Here is a 17,506-nt window from a genome sequence, read left to right as displayed (position 1 = left end):
GTTTTAGCATGTGCATCGTGTGTGGTGGGAGGAGTAGCAAGGGGGTTCTGATTGATCACTCTCCACCTTATGTCTTGGAAAGGGAGTCTCGTTGACCTGACACGAGGTTGGTAGCTAACAAGTCCCTTCAGTTCTCTTGTCCCTACTCCCCCATACTTCTGGGGTTACATGCACGTGTTGCCATGCATATATTTATACATATATACTGGAAGCTTGAACTCAGGTCCTTCTGTCCTTCTGCTTACACATAAATGCTAACACAAGAGACTGTAGCACCTAATGATCTAAGACAATTTTCTCTGGAATGGACATTGCCTCTGAACACCAATTCCAGCACCAGTACCCACAGCAGATAAGCCCATGAGATCTTCTTATGGTTTGGTTTCTTCCCTTCAAGGTATAGAGCAGTGATGGAGCACAGTATGAAGAATGATATCTAACTGAAAGGGAAAGAATCTGGGAGTTGATATCAACAAAGTGGCCCCTTGGGAAAGGACATCTAAGATGTGGTATTGCAACAGGGAAGAAAAAGAAGTCATGTAAAAGAGAAAAAGAGCATCAGTGAAGGTGAGGAGGCTGTGAATACCTGGTGGAAAGACCAAAGTGTCATGTCAGCTGAAAGACTAGACAACAGAATATCTAGTTTTCTCACTAACTTTTGCATAAGGACAGTTAGTCATGAACTTCACCTGCCACACAGCATCCCCAGGAGGGTCAGGAAACTGGACCTGGATGCACTCACAACAACTGAGCTTAGAAAAAGCTTATATCCATCAGGGAGGGACTGCCATACTGAAAGGCTGTGGACCACCAGTTATCCTCTGTGGAATTAAGAGAAGAACAGAGCTCAGACAAAACATGTTTTTGTCAGGTTTCATAAGAGAACAAGCATATATGCCGGGCGTTGGTGGTGCACGCCTTTAATCCCAGCACTCGGGAGGCGGAGGCAGGCGGATCTCTGTGAGTTCAAGGCCAGCCTGGGCTACCAAGTGAGCTCCAGGAAAGGCGCAAAGCTACACAGAGAAACCCTGTCTTGAAAAACCAAAAAAAAAAAATAAAAAAATAAAATAAAAATAAAAAAGAGAACAAGCATATGATAACTACTTTGTACCTGGCTTAATTTTGCTATCCTCTGGTTCTACCTATCTTCCTGAAAGTACCAATATTTGACTCTTTGTCATAGTTGAATACTATTTCATTACATAATGTATTGCATCCTGTAGAACAGTCTCTTTGTGCTATCTACTTGTCTGTTTTCAGGGTGCAGCTCAATGTCATCCCATTTATCATTTTTTCTTGTAAAGTCTCCATGGCCACTCTTAACAGCCATCCAGACACACACATGCAAAAACAAGACTGGACAGATGTTTTCACTGTTCTCTTATCCATTGTTAGAACTAGAAAAGGTTTACACATATTGGACGATATTACCAAACAGCGGCTTATACTGTTTCAGGTCATGTCCTGTTACCAGGGAAATGATGTCACCTGCCATGAGACCAGATCAATATGAGGTACTCAAATTTGCTCTTTTCTGAAATTCCTGTTTAATTTCAGATAAATAATATATTTTTTGTGCTTAACTTCCTAACCACAGACTTTCTGGTGGTAAAATATTCCTGTTCTGCTGATATTCAATTTGTATTCTCCTGATGACTAGAGATTTTGAGATGTGTTCATGTGTTTATGGGATGTTTGCATTTTCTACCTTTATTGTTTGTTTGTACAGGAATTGGTAACACAGGAAGAGATGAACAGAACTTAAAGTCCTTCTACACGTTTAACTAAAGAAACACAGGGAGCTACTTACAAAGGAGAGGGCATTTTAAAGGGATTTGAAACACCCCAAGTTATTAAACTGGGAAATTGTTTCCAACCCAGGATTGATGGGATATAGGGGAAGTAGTGTTAGTGGGGCATTCTGAGAACTTCGGCTATAAAGAATGGCATCAGGATGTGAGAAGTGGTGAGAAAGGCAAGAGCTGAACCTAGAGAACAATGCCAGAACCTGATCTCTCTCCCACTTCCCCTCAATTCTCCTCCTTGTACCGTGGAGCAAGGAGCCTGGACAACCAGGTGGGGGGAAGCCTGGTGAAGACATAGAACTTGCTTTAAAAGCATCAGTAGACTGGGGAGGAGACAAGTGGAAGACATCCAAATAGTCTCAATATTATACATGGTGTTCACTAGGTTTCCAAAAGATAAGGTATGTATACCTCCTTTGGAAAGTGCTCAGTATCGCTTCCAAAGTCGGGTAATAATTGTGTCAAGAGTATGTCGACATGCCATCCTTTATATTTCTTTTCCGGAGGAATTTTAATTTTTTCTAATTAGTTCGTGAGACATGAGAAGGAGTTGGAATAAGTTCAAAGAAAGTCACTGAATGATTCTGAACAAGTTTGAAAAGGAGGAGGAAAGGTAGTTAAGGAAGCAGGAGCCAGGGAAAAGTTTTAAGGAAGAAGTCGTAAAATAAGGATTGCAGAGGCCAGTTGGAGAGATGCAGAGATATTAGGTTTGCTTGTGCCAGGGACGATCATTGTAATAAATCCTCTTGACTCTCACTGTAAAGGAAATATTCTCCTTCAGATTTGATGTGAGCAGTGGAGCACCGTGCAATGGGAGTGACTGGCACACAAGCCGTTCCTCAGCTCACACTTCCCTTCATTTCATGTCAGGGAATATTTCTAAGGATGAAAGAATTGTAACTTAAATGAATAACAGTTCTTTGTAAATTAAATAAAAGAAAGCCTGGCTTCCTTCTTCTGCTAGCTAGAAATGTTACCAACTTAAAAGTGAGCTACAGAAAATATCTCTAAAGCCACAAACATTTACAACAAAATCTCTCAAAGAAAGATCAGCAGATGTGAGTGGTGGGCAAAAATCAGAGGAATCCAGCTTAAAGAAAAGACTTTTTTATGCCCTCTGAGTGACCTTACTATGTTCCATAGCCTTCTTCACAACAGTGGAAGGGGAAACTTAAAACTGGTTGAAAAACAAATGGACTAAAATTCATAATGTTTGTTCTTTCCTTTATAAGATTTCATTTTATACACTGCAGTTAGAAATCTCAGAGTAGGATTTAAGAGGACTGATATGTCCTGTGGTGGCTGAACAGCTTGTGTAGGAAATGAGGTCTAAAACTTACATGGACTCCTCCACTCTTGCTACAGCGCTCCTAGGAGAAACAAAACAGTGAACAACCCTTAAGAGTCTCTCCAAAGGCACCTTTCAAAGCTGCATCAGGGGGAGGAAGAGGTAGCATAACCCACCATCATCATAGTCCTTTGACTGTGCCCAAGGCAGTTATAAATTCCACTGGGTAATAAATAACTAAAAATCACAGAAAGCAGGTTAACAATGTCATGAACGCTCTAAGTCATATTGACTTCCTCACAAAGCCTCACACAGCCAGTAATATTAACTAGGTAAGGGTGATCAGGGTCCATGATGAAAGAGGAAAACTGTAGCCTATAAGACCTACATAAAAGTCTAGGAGTGAGCTTTCCTCTCAGATCCAAAGTACTCAAATTATAGAATGGTGTGCTGATGTACGGAAGAATTGTTGCTTATTTTGAGAGAATGGCATTCCCTTACAAAATGAAAGCCCCATGTCTTCTGTGATACGTACATCCTCCAAAGGCCAGCTGAAAACTGCGGTATGTTCACCACCTGTCAACTCACGCTCTCAGCTTCTAGGGTCCCATTGTGTCCTGGATTCAAAGCACATTTCCCACCAAGCTACAGACCTGCTCCGGGTCATCTTATGAATGGACATCATTTATACCATTCACCTCACACTCGGCTTTTCTGGGGCAGAATGAAATATCACTGTTCATTGCATTACACCACGGAGGTAAGAAGCTGTGGTGAGATTGACGAAATAATTATGTAAATAATGACCGACGTCTAGGGAAGAGTAATGGAAGAAAAAGCTGAATAACATTAAAAGTTAATATAGTTAATGTTAACCTTTGTAACTCTCCATAATAATTCAAATATAAGAAAATTGTTGTCGAAAGCATAGGAATATTGAAGCAGAGCAAAAACATCACAGTAAAAAATGAACACCCAGATTTCTGGGAAACCGAAAGATATTATTCTACTAGACTATTAAAAGCTAAACACAAAGTTTTATTAATTTTGAGTGCTGTTATTCTTTCCATATTAGCCTTACCTAAAGGATGGAGACTTTTGTTTTTAATCATGTGTGTCCATTAGGATCCTGAAACAAGAACAAAACTGAAGCAAGGATTGAAGGACTGTTGCATTCTAAAAGAAAGAATAATCATTGGAAGATAAAATGAAGCAATCTTAGGGAGTTTCAGCTTCATCTTTCACTAACCCACATTGAGCTGATCATTCAAACTTATCAGCAGTGATGTTATAGAAGCACTCATGATGTTTGTTTCCTGTAAAATCATGAGGGGTTTATAATTAAATACAGGACAGAGTGAGAGTGGGGGGGGTTGAGATTAGGTGGTTTTCGAGGAGTAGGTAAGCAAGGGAGAATGCTGTTCCCCAGAAACTTCTGGGTTCCTGAGAAAACTCTGTTGGTCAATCTTGATGTGGAAATAACAGCTGAGCTCTCCAGACATGAAAAGAGTGATCTTGACGCTTTGGGAGGTCTTTCTTTTCCAGGGAAAGACACTTGATTCTACAGAGAAGCACTGGATGGAGTCTGCAGTCTAACTCTTTCATTCCTACAAGGAGAGGTATAGAGTTATATATTTACCTATTTTGGTTTTAATAAGAAAATAAATATGACAGTCACCAAGCAAACCCATTTATTGCTTCCATTTTCTTCAATCAGTTAAGAATCTTTGCAACATCCATAAATTGCCTAGCATTTGACTAAAATCAAAATGTTGTCTATGGCTCAAAAGACAAAAGAAATTGTATTTGTCACTTTCTACATGAAATGGTAAAATATTTGTGGTGTTAGAGAAATAAATATTGAGGTCTCTCTACACCAGAGACAGGGGAAGGTGGAAATCCACCTTGGAGAAAGTGAAGTATTAAAAACAATTGTGTGTAATTCATGTAGCGCTTGGCTTTTAAGAAACACTATCAATAAATTCCCAAGAACGACAGGACATGAGAGAGCCCAGGGAAAAGCATACATGTGAGAATGCACTTGTCTCACTGAATACCATGAACTCTGGACATGTTAAATGCTGATTCCATGCCTTTATAATGATCTAGGAAAGCAGAGAGGCAGAGGCCCATGACTCACTGTGACACCCTTAGCAAGTGGCCATATTGTGATGGAGGCACAATGAGGATATGCCCTGTTATTACTCCCCAAGCACATTACATTGTTCTGTTCTACTCTGCTAGCTTGAATGCCTATTGCTCCCTAGAAAGAACTTACAGTTCCCTTTACAATGCGTTTACAGTTGATTAAAGAATGGATTTGCAATTTGGAGTCTATAATTAGAGCAAAGGGTCTCTATAATTTTAGTTCCCCTCATTCACTAATGATGATGTTATGGAGATTAGCTACTATTATGAAGAGCCATGGCCACTAAAATGATTACGGGAAAACATGTATTAAGGTTTAGTATTCCATTCTTTTACCACAGGAAGCCGATTATAAACAGAGTGTTATACAATGCTGTGAGGCAGGAAAAATAAGATTAACAATTAACACCTTGCTTAAAGGATTAGTCCATCTCTTATGCGGCGATGGCTTGTGTTCTAATTAAAACTCTTGGAGAATTGTGTGTGGCCATGTGTGAACTCATCTGTCCTTTCCCAGGTTCCTGCTGTGGGCTCAGGGATTTAGAACAAATGGGTCAGTACATTCCATGATCTGGTGACAAGCCTTTTCAGGATTTCATACTAGTCTTTAGAAGTCATGTAATACATTTTAGGGAAAGGCTCAGTATACTTTTAAGGTACTTAGCTACACTTAAAATATTTTACTCCATTTGCTCATTGTGTGTGTGTGTGTGTGTGTGTGTGTGGCACATGCATGCATGTTATGGTACTCATGTAGAAGTCAGAGGACAACTTGTCGGGGTTGGTTCTCTCCTTGTACCATGTGGATCCTGAGATTGAGTTTTTCATACATAATCCATTTTCCATATCTTTGTGCAACAATTCCAGTAGGATCCCACCTTTGAGTAGAAATCAAGAGAATTTTATGAAATACAAAAACAAAACCTATACAGATATCAAAAGGCATAGTCTATCCACTCTGCCATAAGCTGGGAGAATCATCTTCATCATAGAAGTTTAAGGGAAAAATAACATTTCTACCTATAATATTAAATATTTTGACATCAGAGAAATGGCTCAGCAATTAAGAGCACTTGCAGCTCTTTCAAAAAATCCAAATTAAATTACCAGCACCCATGTAGGTAGCTCCAAGTCACTTGTAACTCCAGATCCAGTGACTACGGTAGCCTTGACTAACTGCACACACAGTGCATATACATTCATCTGCATAAACAAACAGTAAGTAAACCTTAAACTTTTTGAAGTTATTCTTGTCTAATTAGTGTTCGTGACTTTTAAAGGGTATATGTAATTGGCATAGGAAGATGTTATTGTGTAATTTGTAATTAACTTGCATATACTGAATGTGTACAGGATTTAAAAAATTCGCAAGTAATAAAATATGTCCCTTTTTTTCAGTCTTTGTCAGTCATGTCAACTCAGATCTCCAAACTCCTATATTCTCCTCTTTTCTTCCATTCTTTTAATTCAAGTTGGTAAGAGAGTAGAGAAAATCAAATTCATTTCTCCCCAAATTTGCTAACTATTCTGAGTATCACTGACTTGTAATTATTTATACCATGGTGAAGAGATTCATCACTGAGTTGAAAGTACTGAGAGAAATGTTACAAATCCCATCTGCCAAGTGACTTGTGGCTCGGCTTCAGGAAGCAGGTCTGAGAGGAGGATGAAGCTCCCCCCCCCTGCCTCCCGGCTCCACTAAGAATCTTACAACAGATTATTTAACATAATCACACTTAATGAGAAAGGGCAAGGTCACCACAGAGAGCAGAGGAGACCTTCAACTTGAGTCTATGTCCCAGACTAAGACAGATTCTACTACCAGGGACCTCAAGGCTCAGTAGTGGCCTATCCAGTAAACACATTTAGAAAGGTGATTACATGACTGAACTCCATAGCAGTGTCTAAACTTTAGGAAGTTTGATGACTTCATGATTTTTTTAATTTGAAATTTATGAGACACTAAAAAATAAAATGAGGTCTTGCAAACATAGAGAGCAAAAACTCAGGCACTGGCATATACAGACGTAAATATATTTACACATGGCCACCATTCTTGAACGAAGCTTTGACAAGATTCTGTCCCACTATAAAAAAAAGCACTTTAGTACACACACATGAGCATGCACACCTGCAAGGATCATACACATGAACACACACAAACAGGAACAAACACACACATATGAAAATAGCTAATTCCCTCTGTAGTTCACATGGAAGATTTATGTATGAAAATATTCATACAGTTATTAAAATTAGCATAATAAAGGGCTAAAGAGATGGATCAGCAGTTAAGAAAAATTGATATTTCAGAGAATTCAAGCTCAATTCCTGGCACCCACATGGTGGTTCACAACCACTTGTAAGTCCAGCTCTAGGGGACCTGGTGTCTTCTTCTAACTTCCACAGATACCATACACATATGTGCTACACATACATGCAGCTAAACAAACACATAAAATAAAATAAATAAATCTAAAAGGATTTAAAAATAATGACATGACAATTTTTTTCTTTTCCATTTCTGTGCATTACCATAGATGTTCCACATAGCACTTTGTTCAGGAATTTTTGAAAATTACATGTGCTAAGAGCATTGAAGCTGAGCAAAAACGGCTAGTTGGTGGGGAAAACATAAACAGAAGTAGTTAAAATAGATTATTAGTATTAAAAGAAACCTCAAATATAAAGGAAAATATCAAAGGAGTTTATCAAGTGATAGTAAAGTTGGTGATATAATTTAAAAATCTATTTATTATTGATGAAAGGAGAACTCCGGGGCTATTCTAGACAAAAGTCTGTAGGCTTTCCAGTAGTTTAAAACATAGAAGTATTAAAGATAAGAAGGATGAGCAATTAGATGTTTAGCTATAAGTAAATAAATAGTACTTTTAAAGAAGACTATCAAGGAAAAGATAAACAGTGTGTAAACAAACACTTTCGTTTCAGGAAAGTAAATGCTGCAGATGAACCATTAGCTCTTACATGGAGATGCCAATGTCCAAATCTCCATTACACACCAGTCTCATTCATTATAAACGGGTCATGAAAACATGAACTAATATGGAGGTTTTTTTTAGAAAAAGGTGAACTGATGAAAGTCTAAATTAATGAGGCATTAAATGCAGGGCACAAGGCAAGTATGGACTGAAAGACACATGTAGAGAGGAGTGTCAACAACTGAAGAGATCAGATTTTATGCACAGGATGGAGGAAATGAGTCTAAGCAATGCTGCTGTTATTCACCAAGGACAAAGCTAATGTGGGATTAAGGGCTACAGGCATTGTACTATTTAAATGCATTGCCATGTTCCTCTGATAGAGACACAGGGGTGAGAATTGATCTTTGGACTGCTTTAACATTATACTGGAATTTAGACTAAAAATTAGTAAAAGAAGTAACTTTCAAAGTGAGTTTGATTTTTCAAGCCTCTGTCACATTTTAGGTGATGCCACACAAAGCAAAAGCAGACAATTTGGAGAGAGGGAAGGAAGGGAGCCATGCTTAAATGACATTTTTATTCAGTTTTGGGGACTCATGTTCTTAGTTTCAAATAATTTTATTATGGAATTAACTCACTATCAAAATAGAGAATTGAGGTCATACCTTGTCTAGCAGCAGACATGCAGCTTCCTAAGTCTCAGAAAGTAGAATTGGCTCTTCCCTCTGTCCATCACCTTTCTGAGCATGGGCCCCTTGATGCTCTGAGTCTGTTTCTCTCTCTCTCTCTCTTCCCCTCCCACCCTCCATCTCCACTCCCCAGCACGTGGCCACTTATCTACAATGTGGCTGACTTCCAGCTAGCTCCAACAACACAGGTTTTCTTCCTTTTCTTTTCTCTCATTCTCCCTGAGGAAGCTGCTGAGATTTACAGCTAGCCCATACTAGAGTTTCTCTTTTAAAATATAATAAAATTGTCATCAAGCTTCAAAAACAAGGATAGAAAATTGAATACATAAACAACCTATGTATCAGTACATATATAACACACACACACCACCACCACCACCGGAGGGATAAAGAAATCAAGCTAAAATATTAGGCAGGAAGCTTCCTCTCTGCTGGAAGAATAGGCCATGCCCAGATATGAATCATAGAAACTCCAAGGTCACTGTGTCAGGCAAGATTACTGTTGTAATAGTAGTATGGCATGTGATGGGAGTAACCAACCACTCTTTGATTAGATTTGAGACCTGCTCCATAGGAGAAAATCTATCTCCCATACTCTAAATCCACCCAAAATCCCATGGCTTGTGATGTTTTAGTCTCTAAGGTAGAACTTATACCCTGCTAAGACTCAGGGAATATTGTAGCAAAGGGAACAGGAAGAATACAGAATAAAGAAGAAAAGGACTGTAAAACACTGTCTTCAGGGCATGACGCAGGAACTGCAAATAAGATCACACAGCAGCTGCTCTGCATCCACTGGGCCTGCAATAAGACTGGGCCTGTCAACAGTCAATCAGTGATTGAAGAAAGGCCCACAAAACCCTACCCTTCTCTACTGTGCTATTAACCACTGGTGGATTCTGGGAGTAGGGGAGTCATTTTGTGTACACAACGGTAAACTGACCAGGTTCCAAAGGATAGGTGCAACCTAAGGTCACAAAGATGACCCTTATTAAAATCAGTGGGTCCAGATGGAAAAATGAATGAATGTGGGAAAGGGAATAGTAGGGAGGAGGGACAGGACAAGGGCGGGGGAGCCATAAGAGAAGCTCGTGTGCAAATGATCAGAATGGGTTATATACATGCATGAGATCATCAAAGTACAAACTGAGTCAATGCAAAGTATAATATAAAAAAAGAATTGAGAAGTAAAGTTGATAAAATCTGTAAGATATGTTTTATAGTAAATATAGGAATTTTATTAAGATAAAAAACTTCAGCTGTTAAAATTGAGATAGCTGTTCTTTTCTTAAGATAATCTATTACAGGATTAATTCATAACTAAAATAGAAAATTGAATAGAAAAACAATATATACATGTCCTTGTGCACACACATAAATGCATGCACACACATGCATGCATACACAGACACGCACACATGTACATACACATAAAAGCACACACAAATGCACACACACACATACATATATATACATACACACTCAACACACATATGCATGCACTCACTTGTGTACACATATAAACACCTACATGTGCACATAAACATGTAAATGCACACACAAATGCATACACACGCACATGTACATATATGCACCCACACACTGTATTGCGCTATTTCCTTGTTCCATCCCACCGTTCTTTCCCTATTCCTTGAAAGCCATGGTTTGCAAGCACAGGCAGTTTTGCCCACAGAGCATGTGACAGCACCTGAGGCCTGTGTAAATGCCACTAATGCTGCCTGGGGAGACAGCAAGAACATCATCAACATCTTACAGCACAGAGCTGGCAGCTCTGATTTAAGTAGTAGCTGTTTTCTTATTACCTAAATGACTCAAACATGTTTTGCACAACATTGTATTACATCACCGAATTACCATGAAACCTTTAATGTTTAGCATTTTTTTGAAGAAAATAGTAATGTAATAGTTTAAATTTTCCCAGTTACTTATTAAATATCAGATCTCATAGGAAAATACATGTAAGACAAGTCCCTGAGGACTTTTTTTTTCCCACTTCATTGAATGGCTATGAACATCCCACTTAAGGTTATTTATTATTAAGAGGTAATACAAAGTCTGTTCCCACAGACTGTCAGAATGCCAGAGGATTGCAGTCTCCCCCACTTCTTGCTAATCTCCGATAAACACCCACTTATAATTAGGATCAGATATTTTAAAAAAAAACATTTTGAGTACAAAGGTAAGAGATTCTTAAGTTATTATTTTTGATAAATGAGAGAAAAAGTACCCTTTCATTTTCTCCCAAGAAGAGAATCACAAACTTTCGATCAAGCTTAGCGTAGTTCTTGCTTCAATCCTGCTTTTTTAAAAAAAAAAAACTGTCTAATATATATAAACAACTCAAACTCGCATCTCAAAAAATAAAAGACTAAAGACATGACAGGTTTTAATTCAGATATTCTCATCAATATATAAAACCATCAATTTTCTCTCCTACCTACCAATTTTCTTAAACGTAAAATTTATCCCAAGAAGGTTTATACCCCCTTTCCACATGCCATGCATAATTAAAGCATGCAGAACTTAGCCAAAATATGCTGCATAGTGTAAATGTCAACAGGAAAGGCTCTTTACGGGAAATGTGACCAGGCCTGTTTATAAAGTTTTGGTGGCTTAGTTGAGATTTATTTTCTGGTTATCCTGGCACATCAATCATGTTTGTCGAGCCCTACTCCTTGCACTGCCTTTTCCCACAACTAAAGCAAAAACTTTGACAAGAAAAAAAACAAAGACTACTCAAAACAGCATTGTTGTTGAGAACTTCATCAGTTCCGGGGCCAGAGAAAGAGGCAAATTTTACTTAATGTCAAAACTATGATTGCTCACTGAATGCTCCTCCCACCTTCCCTGCACTCAGAACATTTTAGTAGAAATGGTTTTTGGAAATGCTTTCTTTTAGTCGAACAGATTTCCTTCCTACAGATAAAGAAAGCTGTGATCATTTTGGTCATGTTGTTCACCCTTCTTCAAATCTAGAAGATAAAATGTAGTCACAAGAAACTGTGTGTCCTTCACTACCTAGATCATATTTTGCTTTTCCTCTATGTGTAGATTTATTTTCATTAACATGTGCTGATATTTTGCTCATTGTGTGTGTATGTGTGTGCGTGTGTGTGCATGTGTGTGTGTGTGTGTGTGTGTGTGTGTGTGTGTGTGTTCACAGGCATGCATGAGTGTGCAGGAATATGTGTAAATATGTGTGCATCATATTGGGAGTCACAGATCAAAACCTTTGCGTGTCTTCAATTCTTCTCTACTTTTGTTTTTGGTGATAATCTCACAAACCTGAAACTCACTGGTTTGCTTGGCTGACAGGTGAGTAAACCCCAAGTACTTGTCCCCCCAACCCCAAAACTGGGCACACTGGGCTTTCTTCGGGTGGATTCTGGGAAAAGAGTCCTCCTGCCTTTGCTTTGAGCACTTTCTAACCAACCCATGGTCTCACCTTCTGTTCATTAATTCTTAGCTTGGAATCTGGGGTAGTTAAAATTGTTTTTTCCTTTAAATTTTTATTCTTTGAATGATTCATATATTTATGCTATTAGTATATTGATAGTGATAGTATCCATCCACCACTATCTCTCTCCAACTCCCCCAGTGTCCCTACCCATATCTCTCCTAACCCCCTTCCTCTTGTTGCTGCTGTTGACGATGACATTCTGAGTCTAGTACTGTCATCCATATGCACTCGTATATGAGGCCATCTACTGAAGCATGGTCAATCTACTATCAATCACAACCCCCAAACATGGCTCTTCCTCTCCTAGCAACCATCAACTCTCAGTGGCTTCTTTGATAAAGGGGAGGTCTTAGGGAATGTCCTAGATAGGGGAGTAGAATGATTTTAAAAGCCAGAGGGCAAGAAGGTAGACAGAAACTTTTTAACTTCTAGATATGATAGGAAAACTACACTCATGGAATCGCAACAATTTAGCTTCCAATACAAGAGACGAACGTAACACCAGTCCACATGCAACATGGATGGAGAAATTTCACAGGACCCTTTTTCTAGAGGAAGTGCTACAGCCATTAAGGACTTCTGAGTGATAGAATTAGTCTTTCTAGGTATGAACTTCCTAATTGGTATCCAATACCAAGTGGTCAGCCCTAGAAACATATACAGTCAACTAAAAATAAAAGGATTCAGCAGGTTGTACTTATATGTTTGTTCATATACATATATATGCAACAATAATAATTAAATAAAAAGAGTCCATGAATGAGAAAGGGAGCTGAAGGTATGTGGGAAGGCTTAGGAAAAGGAAAAGGAAATGATATAGTAATATTTTAATTAAAAATAAAACAAAAAATTTAAAAGTCCTGACAGACCTAGGATTACCACTGAAGCACATCTCAGGTGTGTCTATAACCATATTTCTAGTTAGGTTTAGGAAAGAACCAACCTGAACGTGGCTAGCAACACCCATACGATGGGGTCCCCAGCTGAATTAAAACAGAGAAACATGCTGAGAACTGTCATTCATCTGTGGTGATATTTTATTTGTGTTCTAACAAATAAAGCTTTCCTGGGGATCAGAGAACAAAACAAGCCACTATATTAAACATAGAGGTCAGGCAGTGGTAGCACACACCTTTAATCCTAGCATTCAGAACTCAGAGATTCATCTGGATCTCTGTGAGTTCAAGGCCACACTGGGAACAGAGCCAGGTGTGGTGGCACATGCCTTTAATCCCAGCACTAGTTAACCATAGAGGTCTGGAGGTCTATATAGACAGACAGGAAGTGATAGAGCTGGGCAGAAAGAGGAAGTAATGTAGCTGGGCAGAGAGAGGAAGTAAGATGGCAGGGCACAGAAAGGTATATAGATGTGAGTATACAGGAAGTAGCTTTCTTTGGGCTGAGGATTTTCTAGCCATAAGAATGTAGCTGGCTTCTTTCTGATTCTCTGATCTTTCAGCTTTCACCCAAATATCTGGCTCTGGGTTTTTTATTAGACCTTTTAAGATTCATGTTACATTCATCTCTCTCTGTTTCCTGACTGTATACAATTTAACCAGGTGCCTCAAACTCCAGATACTCTTTCCTTCCCATGATGCCCTAGACTTCAAACTGTGAGCTATTAAAAGCCTTATTTCCACAAGTTACATCATCAGGCACTTTGTCACAACAATGCAAGAAATAACTAACATGGAGTCTAACTGTTATCTTTGCAGATCATAAGCATTATTCTTACTGGGATAGCTGAAGTCATAATGCCATTCATCCTGTCTGTGACCAGGGAGCTTTTGGAAGGTGTTACGATGACTGTGGTAGAGAGTCCTCTCCTCTGATTAAGCTATGTGGAAAGGCAGAACCTGGATGAAGCATGTGCTGAGTGCCTCTGTCATGTGCCTGTGAGCAGAGACAGCCTTTCCAGGGGCTTCTGTTAGGTCTGATCCTAATACTACATGGTTATCATTCTCTCAGAGAAGGTTATTGCCTATAATATTGTATTTCTTTCCTAATCAAATGGATTGGCTCTCGACTTAAGCTGTATTCTACATTTTAAATCATTTTCACACTAAGTATAATTATATGTTCGTGACTTGTCTCAAATGTGAAGTTTCATTCTCTGGAGTTCTACTATTGCTATTTTATCAATTTAAATATTGGGTTTATATGTTTGCAAGTACTTTAATAAAAAGAATTTACACTCATAAATAAATAGCATAGGGAGTTGTTTTGTTTAGTAGATTGCTGGAGGCATTTGAATTATCGATTTGAAAACCGACATAATCACCACATTCTGTAGTTAAGTTTTTATCAGTAATATACATCATTAGGCATATGATAATTTCACTCCTGATGTTTCCTTAAAGAGAAGGCACACACATATTTGGTCTCTCTTTCTCTTCCTCTCTCTCTTCTCTCCTCTCCTCCCTCAACTCTCTCCCCAGCCTGCAGGCAGATCTGATTGTTGGGGTATCTTTACAGACTAGTATAGAATCAGAGAAAAGTCCTCTTCTCCTTGACTTAGCCCTGTCTCCCTTTATGAAACCAGACTTCCCACAGAAACTGGATGCTTGGTATGTTCTCCCTCATGAGAGACTTTGGGGTCACCACGTTATGTTAAGGAAAAGACTTCCAATTCTGGGGGAAAAAAGAAAGAAAGAAAAATCCAAAGTTTGTGGATACTTGATAGTAACCTTGGTATCTAAGGTCTGAGCTCATTGCTACCCTAAGCTCAGGGAATTGCATACCTTAGCCATGATGCTGAATAAAGGGGTTGTTTTTACACACACTTGCCTGTCCCTGAACTCATCCTATTGTTTAGAAGCTAGAGTAGGTACCAGGTGTTGGGATATGTCATTGCAGAACATTGATTTCTACTTTCTGACTCGTTCTTTGTCCCTATCGCTAATGTTGTTGTGATAGTTTATATCCAACCCTTCACATGGTGGCTCACAACCTTGGCTATCCACTGCAATTGCTTGGGGAATTTCACAAGCCCCAACATCCAGGTTATATCACAGACTAAGTAAGCCAGAAAGCCCAGGATCTGGACTAAGTCACATATTCAGCATCTCATATCACTGCAAATGTATGCATAATAGGGAGAAAGTTCTTTATACCATATACGCCAACATTCGACATCTCAAACATTTATAACAAAGAATCACACCAGCTGTCCCTTCTTTCACAAGCTCTTATGTATTTGTTCTCTGTGGTGATATTTTGTTTGTGTTCTAACAAAGCTTTTCTGAAGATCAGAGGGCAGAGCAAGTCACTAATTAACCAGAAGCCAGGCAATGGTAGCGTATACCTTTAATCCCAGCACTTGGGAGGAAGAAGCAGGAAGATCAGGAGTTCAAGGCCACCCTAGGCTATAGGAGATTGAATCTGTCTCGAAGAGGAACAGCCAAGTGGTGGAGGCTCACGTCTTTAATCCCAGCACTTGGGATCTCATGCCTTTAATCCCAGCACTAGGGAGGAGGAGACAGGAAGTGATATGGCTGGGCAGAGAGAGGAATATAAGGCAGGAGAAGATAGAAGCTCAGTCCTCTTTCAGTCTGAAGATTCAGTAGAGGTAAGAAGTGGCGTCTAATTAGTGAGAAAGAGGAGGGTTTATATGAGCGAGAATTGTTGAAACCAAGGTTGGATAAAGCACAGGGACAAATAGCCAAACGAATGGAAACACATGAACTATGAACCAAAGGCTGAGGGGCCCCCAACTGGATCAGGCCCTCTGAATAGGTGAGACAGTTGATTGGCTTGATCTGTTTGGGAGGCATCTAGGCAGTGGTACCAGGTCCTGGGCTCATTGCATGAGTTAGCTGTTTGAAACCTGGGACTTATGCAGGGACGCTTGGCTCAGTCTGGGAGGAGGGGACTGGACCTGCCTGGACTGAGTCTACCAGGTTCATCTCAGTCCTCAGGGGAGGCTTCACCTTGGAGGAGGTAGGAATGGGGAGTGAGCTGGGGGGAAGGGGAGGGGGCAGGAGGGGGGAGAACAAGGGAATCCATGGTTGATATGTAGAACTGAATGGTACTGTAAAATAAAATAAAAGGAAAAAAAAAGAAGTGGCCCTTTAATCCCAGCACTAGGGAGGTAGAGATATGAAGTGATACAGCTGAACAGAGAGAGGAATATAAGGCAGGAGGAGAAAGGAGCTCAACCCCCTTTCAGGCTGAGGAGTTGGTGAGATAAGAAGTAGCTGTGGCTTGGTCCTTTGTCTCTCTGATCTTCCAGTATTTTCCCTTATATCTGACTCCAGGTTTTTATTATTAGACCAATTAGAATTCTAGCTATAGTTCTCAGTTTGCTTCCTTTGTACATTTATTCTCCTAGTATTCTTAACACTTCTGTTTGACCCACTCTGTATCTGTCAGTATCTAGGGACATGTCATGGCACAGGCAATACACCAGGACCTGTCCTAAGAAGATTTGCAGTTCTATTCTATAGTCTGTACGGTACTACCCATTTCATCATTGCTTCTAGAATGCTGATGAAATTGCTTCATTTGCTATTAAAAGATGGACTTCAGTCCCATGTGTGACTCTGTGGACTACATTACTTGGAATGCCCTGTTCATGAGTGCACAAATGGAGCCACAAAATTATACAGTAGGCCATCAATCATGTACTAAAATAGGCCACAGGACAGTTAAACACCATGTGATCATAACCATCCCCAATACAAATACTTGATGTTCAATGTAAAAAGTGAAGCAAGACCAGCTTTGCTCAGTAAATACCAGAGTCTTCACAGGGTGTTGGGAAGAAAACATTGCACCCATTTCCTGTCATAGAAAATCTTACTTAACTTGAAAACTGGTAAATAGATAATATTATAGAATCTATTTGGTAAAATCTAGCCAACAAAACAGGTTGACACTATGCATATACTATATCAGAGAAAGTTGAGTTGAAAGATATAAGTTAAGGCTTTAAATAACATTCAGGTGGATCACAAAAGATCAATGAGAACGAAAGAGAAGATGGAGTGAAATTCCAGGTTGTCTTTTTAACACTTACTTTGGATGAGTAATAAGACTCACACTTCTCTTAAATGAAATTTACCTTATATGGATTTTTAAATTTAGTGACTAATGCTCGCATTTCTGAAAATTATTCTTGGCATTGAACCTATTTAGATATCACCTTCAGGCCA

Source organism: Peromyscus maniculatus, chromosome 17 (genome assembly GCF_049852395.1).
Source record: "Peromyscus maniculatus bairdii isolate BWxNUB_F1_BW_parent chromosome 17, HU_Pman_BW_mat_3.1, whole genome shotgun sequence".
Lineage (NCBI taxonomy): Eukaryota > Metazoa > Chordata > Mammalia > Rodentia > Cricetidae > Peromyscus > Peromyscus maniculatus.
This window is presented reverse-complemented; position numbering follows the sequence as displayed.